Raw genomic sequence first — 16,462 nt, 5'->3', positions numbered from 1 at the left:
TGTTGTACCAGAAATTCCTTTTCTCTCCAATTTTATTCAGTACCTCATTGTCAGTTGTCAGTTATATGGTCTACCCATCTAATCTTCAGCAGTCTTCTGTTGCACCACATTTCAAATGCTTCTAGTCTCTTTTTGTCTAGACTGTTCATCATCCATGTTTCACTTCAATACATGGCTATGCTCCATACAAATACTCTACGAAAGGGCTTCCTGACATTTAAATCTGTACTTGATGTTACTATATTTCTCTTCTTTTGAAATGTCCGCCTCCTTAGCACAGCAGTAACTTTACCGCCTACCACGCTAGGGGGCCTGAGTTCAATTCCCGGCAGGGGACTTGGTGTTGTGTGTTCTTCATGATCATTTCATCATCACTGACACGCAAGTCACCGAAGTGGCTTCAACTAAAAAGACTTGCAATACAGCGGCTGAACCCCGAAAGGGATATCCCGGCCAATAAATGCCATATATTCATTTCATTTTTTCTTTTGAAATGCTTTTCTTGACACTGCCAGTCTGCAATTATATCCTCCTAACTTCAACCATCATCAGTTATTTTGTTTCACAAATAGTGAAAGTCATCTACTACTTTAAGAGTCTCATTTCCTGGTCTAATTCCCCCTGCATCACCTGATATAATTAGACTAAATTCCATTATCTTTGTTTTGCTTTTGTTGATGTTTCTCTTATACCCTCCTTTCATGACACTGCCCATTGTGTTCAGCTGTTCTTCCAAGTCCTTTGCTGTCTCTGACAGAATTGCAATGTCGGTGCCAAACCTCAAAGTTTTTATTTCTTCTCCCTGTTTTGTTTTCTTTACTGCTTGGTCAATATACAGATTGAATAACATTGGGGATAGGCTACAGCCCTATCTCTCTGCTTTCTCAACCACTGCTTCCCTTTCGTGCCCCTCAACTCTTATGACTGTCATCTGGTTTCTGTACAAATTTTAAATAGCCTTTCTCTCCCTGTATTTTAGCCCTGCCACCTTTAGATTTGAAAAGAGTATTCAAGTCAACATTGTCAAAAGCTTTCTTTAAGTCTACAAATGCTATAAATGTAGGTTTGCTTTTCCTTAACCTGTCTTCTATTGGAAGTCGTAAAGTCAGTATTGCCACACATCTCTACATTTCTAAGGAATCCAAACTGGTCTCCCCTGAGGTCAACTTATACCAGTTTTTCCGTCGACTTATACCAGTTTTTCCATTCTTCTGTAAGGATTCATGTTAGTATTTTGCAGCCATGACTTATTAAACTGATAGTTTGGTAATTTTCACACCTGTCAACAGCTGCTTTCTTTGGAATTGAAATTATTGTATTCTTCTTGAAGTCTGGGTGTTTCAAACACCTTGCTCACCAGATGGAAAAGTTTTGTCATGGCTGGCTCTCGCAAGGCTATCAGTAGCTCTAACAGAATGTTGTCTACTCCCTGGGCCTTGTTTCGACTTAGGTCTTTCAGTGCTATGTCAAATTCTTCATGCAATATTATATCTTCCTTCTCATCTTCATCAACATCCTCTTTCATTTCGAAAATATTTCCCTCAAGTATATATGCTGTGTACTGACTCTCTAACTACTCCTTCCATCTTTCTGCTTTCCCTTCTTTGCTTAGGACTGGTTTTCTGTCTTAGCTCTTGATATTCATATAGGTGGTTCTCTTTTCTCCAAAGGTCTCTTTGATTTTCCTATAGACAGCATTTATCTCACCCCTAGTGATATATGCCTCTACACCCTTACATTTGTCCTCTAGCCATTCCTGTTTAGACATTTAGCACTTCCTTTTGATCTCATTTTTTAGAAGTTTGTATTCCCTTTTGTGTGCTTCATTTATTGCATCACTGGTAAAGTTAAATAGATAACTCTGGGTATAAAAATTTCTGATGCTAGGAAGAGGCAACTACATAATGAACTGAAATATTTAAATAAAATAGGTATTTTACTGAATATGTTAGACTTATTAAACCAACTTTCAAAAAAAGTTGTGAAAGCAACCAAACAAATGCCAAACAATTAGTTCATTTCACAACATAAAAGTAAAACAAAGGCAGTGTGGTCTGTTGTCAAATCAGAGGTAGGTGTCAGAATTAATAGAAATGAAACATCTAGAATTAAAGTAAATGATAGCCTTATTGTAAACCCAGCTCAAATATCGGAGTGTTTAAATGAATTCTTTATAAATGTGGCAAAGTCAGATGTCGATATAGTAGAGAATCAGAGTAAAGTAAACCCCTTTGGATTCCAGCAAGGAGCTGAGTATGTCACAGATTTTTAAAAAGTCTCAATAAAGCACGTGCAAAATATTATATTATGATTAAAAAATAAAAACTCAGCTGGGTGGAAGGGGATACTGACTAAAGTGATTAAAGCTGTGTATCACATAACAGCACCTCCACTAACTAAAATAATTAATCAATCTTTTCAACAGGGATGCTTTCCTGATGTGTTGAAGTATGCTGAAGTCAGATTTCTGTTCAAGAAAGGGTCGAGGGAACACATGGGAAACTATCATCCTATTTCTATTCTTCCAATCTTGTCGAAAGTGTTTGAGAGAGTAGCTGCAAACCAGATACAAAATTTTATTGTGCAAAATGATATTATTATAAATAATCAATTTGGATTCCAACCAGGAAAAAACACCCTCAATACAGCAAATAACTTTATTGAAAAGATATGCAAAGCACTGGACCAGAGGAGTAAAGTTGCTGGTATTTTGTGTGATCTTACTAAAGCTTTCGACTCTGTAAGCCATGCCTTGCTTATCTGCAAACTAGATAAATATGGGTTTAAGGGCAATACTCTCGAATGGCTTACATTGTACCTGCAGAACAGAAAACAAAGGGTAACTATCACTTCAAATGTGGTGAATTATTTTTCAAAGTGGAGTTCTGTATCACAAGGTGTGCCTCAAGGCTCCAATTTGGGTCTAACTTGTTCCTATTCTATGTAAATGAATTATTCACAAATATCAATTCCCCATCAGTTCTGTTTGCCGTCAATACTTGTGTTTTAATTGAAGATGGTGATGCAGAAAAAATTCCAAGCTTCATTGTGAGCACACTGGATACCCTAGAGAACTGGTTCCAGTTAAATAGGTTGAAACTGAACATTGCAAAAACCCATACGGGACATTTCCAAACCAAACACTCAAAATGTGGAGAGCTTAAAATACAATGCAATAATCAACTTATAGAAGAAGTTGACACTGTCAAATTTCTAGGACTAAATGTGGAAAAGTTCTTGAACTGGAACACACATATTGACTCATTATCAAATAAACTAAGCAGTTTTGCATTTGCAATGCAGATACTTGCAAATTCAACAGACATGAGTATACGAACAATAGCAGACCATAGTTATTTTGAATCTGTAATTAGGTATGGTGTAATTTTCTGGGGAGGTTCAAGTAAAGTATTTCGTATGCTGAAACTTCAGAAAAAATTATCAGATACATGTGTACCGTACAGAAAAAAGAATCTTGTCGCCCATTATTGCGACAACTGCAAATCCTAACTGTAGCCTCCATATACATTTATGAAATTATTATCTTCCTACATAGCAGGAAAAAATTATTTGAGGAAAATCAATTTATCCACATACACAACACAAGAAATAAAAATAATTTTATGCTTCCCACACACAAATTGAAATTATATGAACAGGCTCCACAGTATATGGGGATGACAATAATAACAAATTAATGGCCAAAAATATATTTAATGTTAAGACAGAGATCCTAAAAATAAGAGTACGTCAGATTCTGGGGGAGACATGTTACTATTTGATAGAAGAATTTTTAGAGGATGACATGATAATTTGAGCTAGGGTAATTTAGTGTCAGATTTTTAGATGTTATTTTTAGAATTGTTATTATTAATATTATTATTATTATTATTATCATCATCATCATCTCTGCCGCTTGTGTATATAAAACAAAATTGTGTTGTTATTATGATGCTGTAGTATGGATGATTGACTGATCTGGCCTTGTAACACTAACCAATACAGCCTTGATGTGCTGATACTGTGAATGGCTGAAAGCAAGGGGAAACTACAGCTGTAATTTTTCCCGAGGGCATGCAGCTTTACTGTATGGTTAAATGATGATGGCGTCCTCTTGGGTAAAATATTCCGGAGGTAAAATAGTCCCCCATTCGGATTCCAGGCGGGGACTACTCAAGAGGATGTCGTTATCAGGAGAAAGAAAACTGGCATTCTACGGATCGGAGTGTGGAATGTCAGATCCCTTAATCTGGCAGGTAGGTTAGAAAACTTAAAAAGGGAAATGGATAGGTTAAGGTTAGATATAGTGGGAATTAGTGAAGTTCGGTGGCAGGAGGAACAAGACTTCTGGTCAGGCGAGTACAGGGTCATAAATACTAAATCAAATAAGGGTAATGCAGGAGTCGGTTTAATAATGAATAAAAAAATAGAAGTGCGGGTACTCTACTACAAACAGTTTAGTGATTGCATTAGTGTGGCCAAGATAGACATGAAGCCCACACCTACTACAGTAGTACAATGTTATATGCCAACTAGCTCTGCAGATGATGAAGAAATTGATGAAATGTATGATGAGATAAAATAAATTATTCGGGTACTGAAGGGAAACTTGTAAGACACATCCAGGGTCAGATGCGGACTCTGACCACAATCTATTGGTTAAGAACTGTAGATTAGAACTGAAGAAACTGCAAAAAGGTGGGAATTTAAGGAGATAGGACCTGGATAAACTGACTAAACCAGAGATTGTACAGAGTTTCAGGGAGAGCATAAGGGAACAATTGACAGGAATTGGGGAAAAAAATACAGTAGAAGAAGAATGGTTAGCTCTGAGGGAAGGCAGCAGAGGATTAAGTAGGTAAAAAGACGAGGGCTAGTAGAAATCCTTGGGTAACAGAAGAAATATTGAATTTAATTGATGAAAGGAGAAAATATATCAATGCAGTAAATGAAGTAGGCAAAAAGAAATACAAACGTCTCAAAAATGAGATCGACAGGAAGTCCAAAATGGCTAAGAAGGCATGGCTAGAGGACAAATGTAAGGATGTAGAGGCTTATCTCACTAGGGGTAAGGTAGATACTGCCTACAGGAAAATTAAAGAGACCTTTGGAGAAAAGAGAGCCACTTGTATGAATATCAAGAGCTCAGATGGAAACCCAGTTCTAAGCAAAGAAGGGAAAGCAGAAAGGTGGAAAGAGTATATGAAGGGTCTATACAGGGGCGATGTTCTTGAGGACAATATTATGGAAATGGAAGAGGAGGTAGATGAAGATGAAATGGGAGATATGATACTGCGTGAAGAGTTTGACAGAGCACTGAAAGACCTAAGTCGAAACAAGGCCACGGGAGTAGACAACATTCCATTAGAACTACTGACAGCCTTGGCAGATCCAGTCCTGACAAAACTCTACCATCTGGTGAGCAAGATGTATGAGACAGGTGAAATACCCTCAGATTTGAAGCAGAATATAATAATTCCAATCCCAAAGAAAGCAGGTGTTGACAGATGTGAAAATTACTGAACTATCAGTTTAATAAGTCACTGCTGCAAAATACTAATGCGAATTATTTACAGATGAATGGAAAAACTGGTAGAAGCCAACCTCAGGGAAGATCAGTTTGGATTCCATAGAAATCTTGGAACACATGAGGCAGTACTGACCTTACAACTTATCTTAGAAAATAGATTAAAGAAAGGCAAACATGTGTAGACTTAGAGAAAGCTTTTGACAATGTTGACTGGAATACTGTCTTTCAGGGGTAAAATACAGGGAGCGAAAGGCTATTTACAATGTGTGCAGAAACAAGATGGCGGCTATAAGAGTAGAGGGGCATGAAAGGGAAGCAGTGGTTTGGAAGGGAGTGAGACAGGGTTGTATCCTTTCCCCGATGTTATTCAATCTGTATATTGAGCAAGCAGTAAAGGAAACAAAAGAAAAATTCGGAGTAGGTATTAAAATCTTTGGAGAAGAAATAAAAACTTTGAGGTTTGCCGGTGACATTGTAATTCTGTCAGAGACAGCAAAGAACCTGGACAAGCAGTTGAATGGAATGGACAGTCTCTTGAAAGGAGGATATAAGATGAATGTCAACAAAAGCAAAACGAGGATAACGGAATGTAGTCGAATTAAGTCAAGTGATGCTGAGGGAATTAGATTAGGAAATGAGACGCTTAAAGTATTAAAGGAGTTTTGCTATTTGGGGAGCAAAATAACTGATGACGGTCGAGGTAGAGAGGATATAAAATGTAGACTGGCAATGGCAAGGAAAGCGTTTCTGAAGAAGAGAAAATTGTTAACATTCAGTATAGATTTAAATGTTAGGAAGTCGTTTCTGAAAGTATTTGTATGGAATGTAGCCATGTATGGAAGTGAAACATGGTTGATAAATAGTTTGGACAAGAAGAGAATAGAAGCTTTCGAAATGTGGTGCTACAGAAGAATGTTGAAGATTAGGTGGGTAGATCACATAACTAATGAGGAGGTGTTGAATAGGATTGGGGGGAAGAGAAGTTTGTGAAACAACTTGACTTGAAGAAGCAATCGGTTGGTAGGATATGTCCTGAGGCATCAAGGGATCACAAATTTAGCATTGGCGGGCAGCGTGGAGGGTAAAAATCGTAGAGGGAGACCAAGAGATGAATACACTAAACAGATTCAGAAGGATGTAGGTTGCAGTAGGTACTTGGAGATGAGGGTGCTTGCGCAGGATAGAGTAGCATGAAGAGCTGCATCAAACCAATCTCAGGACTGAAGACCACAACAACAACAAATGTAGACTTCAACTTTCTATGTCTATGGTAAATTTTACCAAACTTTGAAGTGTCTCCTGTACCTGAATCAAATGATTTTGATCATGTATGTTATGAGACACAATATATTTTCTTCTGTCATTGATTAAATTCAATCTCTCTTGTGTTACCCAAGGATTTCTACTATTGCTCCTCTTTTTACTTACTTGATCCTCTGCTGCATTCACTCTTTCATCTCTCAAAGCTACCCATTCTTCTTCTACAGTACTCATTTCTCCTGTTCTTGTCAGTCATTCTCTAATGCTCCCTCTGAAACATTCTAGTTTGCTGTTTCTTCAGTTTTAATCTGCAATTCATAATCAATAAATTGTAGTAAGAGTCCACATCTGCACCTGAAATGTCTTACTATTTAAAATCTGGTTCTGAAATCTCTGTCTTACCATAATATAATCAATCTGGAACCTTCCAGTATCTCCAGGTCTCTTCCACATATAGAACCTTCTTTTACGATTCTTAAACCAAGTGTTAGCAGTGATTAAATTATGCTCTGTGCAATCTTCTACCAGGTGGCTTCCTCTTTCATTTCTTTCTCTCAGTCCATATTCACCTACTACTTTTCCTTCTCTTCCTTTTCCTACTATCAAATTCCAGTCCCCCATGACTATTAAATTTTCATCTCCATTAACTATCTGAATAATTTTTTTTATCTCACCATACATTTTGTCTATGCCGTCCTCATCAGCAGAGCTAGTTGGCATATTAATCTTGTACTACTGTAGTGGGTGTGTGCTTTGCATCTATTTTGGCTACAATAATACATTCAGTATGCTGGTCATCGTAGCTTATCCATATTCCTATTTTTTTATTCATTATTTTAGCTACTCCTGCATAACCCATATTTGATTTTGTATTTATAACCCTGTATTCACCTGACCAAAAGTCTTGTTCCTCCTGCCACTGAACTTCACTAATTCCCACTATATCTAGCTTTATCCTATCCATTTCCCTTTTTAAATTTTCTAACCTACTTACCCAATAAAGGAATCTGACATTCCACGCTCTGATCCATAGAACACCAGTTTTGTTTCCCCTGATAATGACGTCCTAAGTAGTCACCGCCCGGGGATCCATATGGGGGACTATTTTACCTCTGGAATTTTTTACACAAGAGGATGTCATCATAATTTAACCATACAGTAGATCTGCATGACCTTGGAAAAATAACACTGTAGTTTCCTCTTGCTTTCAGCCATTTTGAATAATGTTACAAGGTCAGATCAGTCAATCATCCAGACTGTTGCCCCAGCAACTATTAAAAATGCTGCTGCCCCTCTTCAAGAACCACATGTTTGTCTGGCCTCTCAACAGATATCCCTCCATTATGGTTGCACCTACGGTGTGGCTATCCATATCACTAAGGCCTGCAAGCCTCCCCACCAAGGGCAAGGTCCATGGTTCATGTTAACTTATATCTATAACATTTTCAAAATAACTGTAGCTTGGAAGTGATTCATTGTGGAACTATAGCCATAAAATGACATCCTGTTAAGTGATGGTGCTTGGATATGCCTAACAATGCAGCACAGCTAATTACCTTAATAATTTTAAGGCGCTATGGTAGTTATGCATACAAGTAACTGATTTAATAGTCATGAAACATCAAAGAAAATGTGAATGAAACGTAAACACTCTTGGATGAGAATTTAAAATTTACCTAGCTATGACTGTTCACTTGAAACCATTATCTTCAGCTAAGTTGATTATTAACTGCACTCCTTTGCATAACAGGTATTTTCTGTGGCAAGATAGTTTAAATGCGCACACATGCACATGCTTGTCACCGATCGGCTGTCATTTTGTGGCTGTGGCACCATAATGGTACATTTCTGACCTTCGATTATTTGAGAAATTTTGTAGAATTTGAAGTCCCCCTGCTCAGAAATGACTATCAGGTTGTTTTTCTCCCCCTCTGTCCATGTATATGTTCACTGTTGGACAGACACAACAAAAAGACTGCTAAACAAGTGAGCTTTCACCTCAGCCAAAAAGCCTTCTCTTGAATTATACAAAAAGCACACACACATATTCATGCAACTGCACATGACCACTGTCCACTGTCTCTGGATGCTAAGGCAAAACTGTATGAAGAGTTGCATGTGCGTGAATGTGCGTGTGCTGTGTGTAGCTTACTTGTTTAGCAGTCTTTTGTTGCGCCTCAACATTTCTACTTTATGGTAAGATGAAATCTATCCTTTTTATAATATTGTCGTTATTCCATCCTGGATTTTCCATTGTTTTAGATATTCACTCTGTGTCTTGTAGCCCCAACCCTATTTGATAAGTGTGTTGTAATTCTTTTGTGGGACTCTTGTTAGTCACCTTTTACAGTATTTGGTTTTTCCTATATCATATACATGATAACTTTTCTTCAGAAAGCATTGTAACATTGCAGGTGCAACAAATGTTTTTGGAAGTGTTGGGAAAGTAAATGTCGAGAGTTGGCGTTGCTGCATGACTTTGCGTGGACATAATGGTGATGTCCTGGATATGGCATGGTCTCCACATGATGCGTGGCTTGCGTCTTGTTCTGTTGACAACACAGTGATTGTGTGGAATGCTCTTAAGATGCCAGGTAATAACAATGATTTATACATTTCATACATAAAGTTTTGAAACACGAAGCAGTCCGTTGCTTCATAAATAGGAAACTACTTGAACTATCATTTGTGGTAAATATCTGTAAAGGTACCTCATAGGCTTTTGGAAAACAAATTAGATGAAAATAAACCAACTTAGAGGAGTTCCTCTTATTAAGGTTGTTTTTTGTTTTAGTAAATCCAGTCTCCTGAATTAAATGTAGTTCACAAACAAATAATCTTAGAATATTGAATAATATGCAGATTTTTGTGGCATTACAGAAGCACACAATTGTCAGATGATAGGCAATTTCTTGTTTATAAGGTAGTGCTCAGATGAGAGTTGGTCCTACAAATATATGTTCTGAAAAGCGTGGCATGTTAAAACAGATGAAAACCTGATCACATCATAAGCAACAGAAAATAATTTTTGCTCGTGAAGAATAAATATTAATGGCGTATGTCATATATATAGTGGAAATTAATGGTTAAAAAGTTGTCCTATAGTTCTGCCTTCTGTAAGACATCATTAATTTATTTTTTCTGCACCTGTACGTGTTTCAGCACATTATCGCACCTTCAGTGGACCATTTATTTGATTGTGTTATTTAAATATAAGCAATATCTTGTATTGATAATGCCACAGGTACTCTTAACATCACGCTCTGCTGGTTTAAATAAGAAGTTGTTATTTGACTTTTATTTATTTTGCAGATGAATTAGTTGGAACTCTAATTCAGTACATATTACCTAGAGTCAGTATTTTATCAGATAATAGTGAAAATAAGATAACGTGAATTCAACCAATGGAAAATCCTGAATGGAATGTAACAATAACATGAAAAGGGTATTTGCTCTACTCACCATGTAGCAGAAACGCTGACTAGCAAGTAGGCTCAACAAAAAGACTGTCAGGAAGTGAGCTTTCAGCCAACTAAGCCTTCATCAGAAAAACACACACACACACACACACACACACACACACACACACACATGCCGCTCTGCTCATGGCCTCAACACTGATACAGTACACAGTCCTCACACCTCACCCCCCACCCCCCCATCGCCCGCCATTGGTAGCAGCCTTCACCATCACCAACTCGCTCACCATCTGAGCTCCACTCTCATGAGGGGCAGGTGGGCCTTTGTGTGGCAGTCCTTCCCCGCACATGTGTCTTAGCATATCTGTACATTCCTACTTCACTATGACTGTCAAAGTAACAACACACACACATACACACACACCACACACACACACACACACACACACACACACACACACACACACACACACACACCTGACAACAGTCTCTATATTCATGTGTGTGTGAGTTGTGAGTTGCATTTGTGTGTGTGTGTGTGTGTGTGTGTGTGTGTGTGTGTTTTATTTGTTTCTGATGAAGGCTCACTTCCAGAGAGTCTTTTCGTTGTGCCTATCTGCAACTCAGCGTCTTCACTATAATGTGAATTCTTCACTTTGTTGTTGAATAAAGGGGTCCTGTGTTCTTAGACATAAATAAAATTCTGACAACATTTGTGTATGACTTCCCACTCATTTCTTTCCAGCCCAGCGGACAGATTAACAAATTTTAACAAACTTTGATTTGCTTTTGCAGATTAATCCATTTTCAAATCTTGATTTTACAGCCATCTTCATACAGTATTATGCAGAGAACTGGAAAACAATGTGCTGCTTGATATTTTATTTTAATATATTAGCTTATTTCAGCTTATTCCCTTCATCAGTACATGTCCTGATGTTGTAGGGACATATGTCAACTTAATATTATTTTCAAATTAATGATATGGTTATAATAGAGGGAAACATTCCACGTAGGAAATATATATCTAAAAACAAAGATGATGTGACTTACCAAATGAATGTGCTGGCAGGTCGACAGACACACAAACAAACACAAACATACACACAAAATTCAAGCTTTCGCAACAAACTGTTGCCTCATTAGGAAAGAGGGAAGGAGAGGGAAATATGAAAAGATGTGGGTTTTAAGGGAGAGGGTAAGAAGTCATTCCAATCCCGGGAGCGGAAAGACTTACATTAGGGGGAAAAAAGGACGGGTATACATTCGCACACACACACACATATCCATCCACACATATACAGACACAAGCAGACATATGTCTGCAGAAATATGTCTGCTCATGTCTGTATATGTGTGGATGGATATGTGTGTGTGTGCAAGTGTATACCCGTCCTTTTTTCCCCCTAATGTAAGTCTTTCCGCTCCCGGGATTGGAATGACTCCTTACCCTCTCCCTTAAAACCCACATCCTTTCGTCTTTCCCTCTCCTTCCCTCTTTCCTGATGAGGCAACAGTTTGTTGCGAAAGCTTGAATTTTGTGTGTATGTTTGTGTTTGATTGTGTGTCTGTCAACCTGCCAGCACTTTCATTTGGTAAGTCACGTCATCTTTGTTTTTAGATAATATTATTTTCATATATTTGTATATTTTTCCCACGTGGAATGTTTCCCTATTACATTCATATCATTTATATTATTTTCACACAAACAAACACAAACATACACACAAAATTCTAGCTTTCGCAACCAACGGTTGCTTCGTCAGGAAAGAAGGAAGGAGAGGGAAAGACGAAAGGATGTGGGTTTTAAGGGAGAAGGTAAGGAGTCATTCCAATCCCGGGAGCGGAAAGACTTACCTTAGGGGAAAAAAAGGGTGGGTATACACTCACACACACACACACACACACACACACACACACACACACACACACACACACACACACATATCCATCCACACATATACAGACACAAGCAGACATATGTCTGCAGAAATATGTCTGCTCATGTCTGTATATGTGCAGATGGATATGTGTGTGTGTGCGAGTGTATACCCGTCCTTTTTTCCCCCTAAGGTAAGTCTTTCCGCTCCAGGGATTGGAATGACTCCTTACCCTCTCCCTTAAAACCCACATCCTTTCGTCTTTCCCTCTCCTTCCCTCTTTCCTGACGAAACAACTGTTGGTTGCGAAAGCTAGAATTTTGTGTGTATGTTTATGTTTGTTTGTGTGTCTATCGACCTGCCAGCGCTTTTGTTGGGTAAGTCTCATCATCTTTGTTTTTAGATATATTTTTCCCACGTTGAATGTTTCCCTCTATTATATTAATATTATTTTCAGCAACATTTTAAAATTGTCAATAATTTGCTGTTGTACATACATTACTACATAATTATTTGGAAGCTGACAGTTGTAGGAGTTCAAGTTTGGCATCTAGTCCTTTCCTCAAAGATATTTCAACATATAATATATTCAGCATAACTTCATACAACTACTGCCATCATATATCTTCAACAATTACTAACTTACTGTGCTGACACAGACACTTTAGTATGTATATTAATGTAACAAACAAAAGCTTACAAGTGTTTTATTAAAACAGTTACTTTAATTACCTTAAAATGAAAATTATGTATTCACAAATATTCTGGTGCGACATTAGGCTTTACAAAAAGAAGGAAAAATATTTGATTTTCTGTGCAAACTTTCATGAAATGAATCTCTTTATGAAATTACTGTCAAGGTGCTTAATTATTTAAATTACTCTCATTTACAGAGGCTTCAATGCTGTAGCCAAATTATTTACTGCACCTAATTATTTTATGAGCTGTGTTGAAGGTCATGATCTAAAGAACACTATACAGTTTCAGTAATCAGACCGGACATTACTAAGTGTTTTTTTCTGGGACTTTATTTTTGTTAATTTTACAAAATTGGATTATCCAAGTGAAAATTCATCATTCTGGATTAGGAGTTACCATCCTAACAAAACAGGAAGATACATGCATGAAAATTCAAACTATCGTATTTTTGTAAATAAACTAGAATGACTGACTTGTCATTTGTGAGACATTTAGTAATCACAGATAGTATCAAATAAAGAATAATAACTGTGGAATAATTTCACTTAGGTTTCAATATAAGATAATGTGATAAAAGATACAGTGTATCAAGTAATATATTAAATATCGTACATCAAGGTGATTCGTAAACATATGTATCACATACTTCAATATTTGAGTCTCAGTCCATTATAGTACACACTCCTACAGCCTATTATAGTTTTTTTGTATTTTCTGTCTGTTTTTTTAAATTGTTAAAGGTATAGCTAACAATAGATACTCAATTGTGGTGATTAACAGTTTCCTGCCTGTGATAATGGTACTTAAAGCAAGGCAGTTTCTTCTTCAGCTTTTGTTAGGAATAAGAGAATGCATAGAATATTTTCATGAATTAAGTCCCCAGTTTTCATCTTCTTACAGAAATGGTAGCAGTACTGAAAGGTCATTCTGGACTAGTGAAGGGTGTTGCATGGGATCCTGTAGGCAAATATATGGCTTCACAATCTGATGACAAGACATTGAGGGTTTGGAGAACAGCAGACTGGAAAGAGGATTCAGTCATCACTGAACCATTTGAAGAGGTTTTTATCTCTTAAAATTGTAATTTTGCACAAATATTATTCTACGAATTTTCATGTTAATATGAATGTTGACTTCAGTGGCTGGTAATGTACTGGTGTCCTTATTTAAGTAATTACATTGTGGAAATACTGCTCCTTGTTTTATATCTGAGAGGGTAGAACATTAACAGTATTAGATCATAAATGTGTCCAAGAAACTCCTACTAGGAATTCAATTTTTAACTCTACCAAATCAGAAGGTATCATTTTAGGATGGAGGCAGATTTCAAAACCTGTTGATTGTTTCACTGTGGCTTTCTGAATAATCTGTTTGTTGATTGGCATATTTTCTTTCCCTTTGTTTATGTAACTGACACAGGTATTTGAAATGGGGTGCTGTGATTGAGGTAATGAATGCATGCCATTTGAATGAAATAAGGTCAAATGTAACTGTACTGTTGTATATTGCAACAGCATTGCCGGCAAGGCTTAGGAACATTGTTAATTGAATTTGATCATCTCAGTGTTATCTGATACATAAAATGAACACTAGGAATACAAGAATATACTCAAACCCTTACTCCTGGAGTACATTAATAATTTGATAAATAAAGTAGATACATTTTATGTATATTATTTCAGGATACTGCTGCTATTTTCTGAAGCTTGATTGTAGAGTTGTGTAGTTAGGTGATAAGTTTATTTTGGCAAGTTTATTTTGGCTGCAGGTGATCTGCAGTTAAAATGTGCTATTGATATATACAATTTTTATGTTATATATCTGATTGGTTTAGTAACAGTGTGTCGAATACTTACTTTCATATCTCATCATTGACATTGTGGCTGTCAAATTTTGCTGCTTATTGTATTTTGTAGTTGAAATTTTCATTTTTTATTCATTTTTAACAGCTTCACTTCACATAAACCAATTATATTCTATGGTTACATATTAATTTTTTTTGGTACAGTTATGTGGTGGTTATATATTCTTTGTACAGGTCTGTATGAGTATTCTTTGCATATCATGTTATTTTTTACCACGTCCTAAAATTTTGACAAAATTTTCAATAAAAATTTTATGCTTGAGTTAAGTCAGTTCATTTAGGATCTTGTCTGGCCATTTTTTTATATGTAGCATCTATTTCTCTTTCTTGTAAAAGGGTCATTATTGGGCCTTTTGGTATTATATGTAGGATTTTCATCGTGTGCTCAGACTGCTTTATGTTTTGGGTTTCTGTTTTCATATGGCAGAAAAATTTTGAGAGATTTGTGTCATTCTTTCAGGTGTGTTCTCGATATCTGATCAGAAAATTTCATTCTGTTTGGTTTACATAGAATTTTTACTATCATTAAAATTGATTTAATATAGTTCTGGATACTTGTGTGTTGGTGTTTTTGTTTTGCTGACCTGGATTTGTGTTTTTATGTTATCTCACTGTAGTATTTTTTAACCCCATAACTTACTAATTTTTTTAAAAAAATATGTTCCAAAAAATGATTATTTTTTTTTTATTAATGAAAACATCCTGTGATGAATGGCAGCACTCACAGCACATGAAGACAACTTAGAAAGCTCAAAATAATGAGTTACAAAGTTTTGAAAATAACCAATAATAAAATCCCATGTATATTTGGGCACTGAACTTTGACTAAAATATAGTGAAACTTGAATTCATTTTTTAGTTTTTGTATAGCTGTGAAATCTAACCATGTATTTCAGAATGTTTCCTGTGAACATAAACTTTGGAGGAGTTGTATGAAGCACAATGGATGTGTTTCATGTTGTGCCACTGGTGAGCACTTATCACCCTGCTGACGAACTGTCATCACTTTCAGTCTCTAATGAAGTAACATCATATTCTTCTTCACTTTCTGAGCTGCTAAACTCAGTGTTAAATTCAGGCTTGCTATAGTAAATATTTTTTGAAAGCATTGCTTAAACAACAATATAGGAGAAAGCACAAAGTTTGTTGTCAAATATCCAAAGCTGCACACGGTAAAGATGATATCTAATAGCAACCACATCAACCAAAACAGGACAGCCAGGCTGCAAATGTAGTACCGGGTGCTCTCTAGTGGCTGAACATGAAACTATTGTGCTGAAAGAGATATAAACAGAGTCTTGTATTTTCAAAGCCCTCTTGTTAACTTGCCTGAGTGTACTTGGGATTTTAAGTTTCTGTTAAAATAATAAATTCGAGGTAACTTGACGTTTTATGTTAATAATTTAGTAATGAATTTAATTTGTCTGATATATTTTCTATGTATGTATGTGGTTTTCCATCTTGTTGGCGTTTTTGTGTTAGTTTTATGTCCGCATTAATATAAAATCAGTTGTAATGATTGCAAAAAATTCTATATAAGCCAGACAGGATGAAATTTTCTGTATATTGAGAGCAGGCCAGCAATAGAGATACAAATCCCTCCACTTTTTTTGCCCAATTGAAAACAGAAAACCATAATATAACTAATTTTATCATGCAATGAAAATTCTACATATAATACCTAAAGAAGAAAGAAAACTGGCCATCTGTGGATCAGAGCGTGGCATGTCACATCCCTTAATTGGGCAGGTAGGTTAGAAAATTTAAAAAGGGAAATGGAAAGGTTAAAGTTAGATATAGTGGGAATTAG

At 36.4% G+C, this 16,462-nt stretch overlaps 1 pseudogene; it reads left to right on the top strand.

Annotated features, from left to right (window-relative positions):
- The window catches only part of LOC126419665 (protein HIRA-like), a 294,055-nt pseudogene that overhangs the window by 54,446 nt on the left and 223,147 nt on the right, over positions 1-16,462 (top strand).

Source organism: Schistocerca serialis, chromosome 9 (assembly GCF_023864345.2).
Source record: "Schistocerca serialis cubense isolate TAMUIC-IGC-003099 chromosome 9, iqSchSeri2.2, whole genome shotgun sequence".
Classification (NCBI taxonomy): Eukaryota; Metazoa; Arthropoda; class Insecta; order Orthoptera; family Acrididae; genus Schistocerca; species Schistocerca serialis.
Note: the sequence above shows the minus strand (reverse complement) of the source record. Positions and strands in the feature narration are given on the sequence as shown.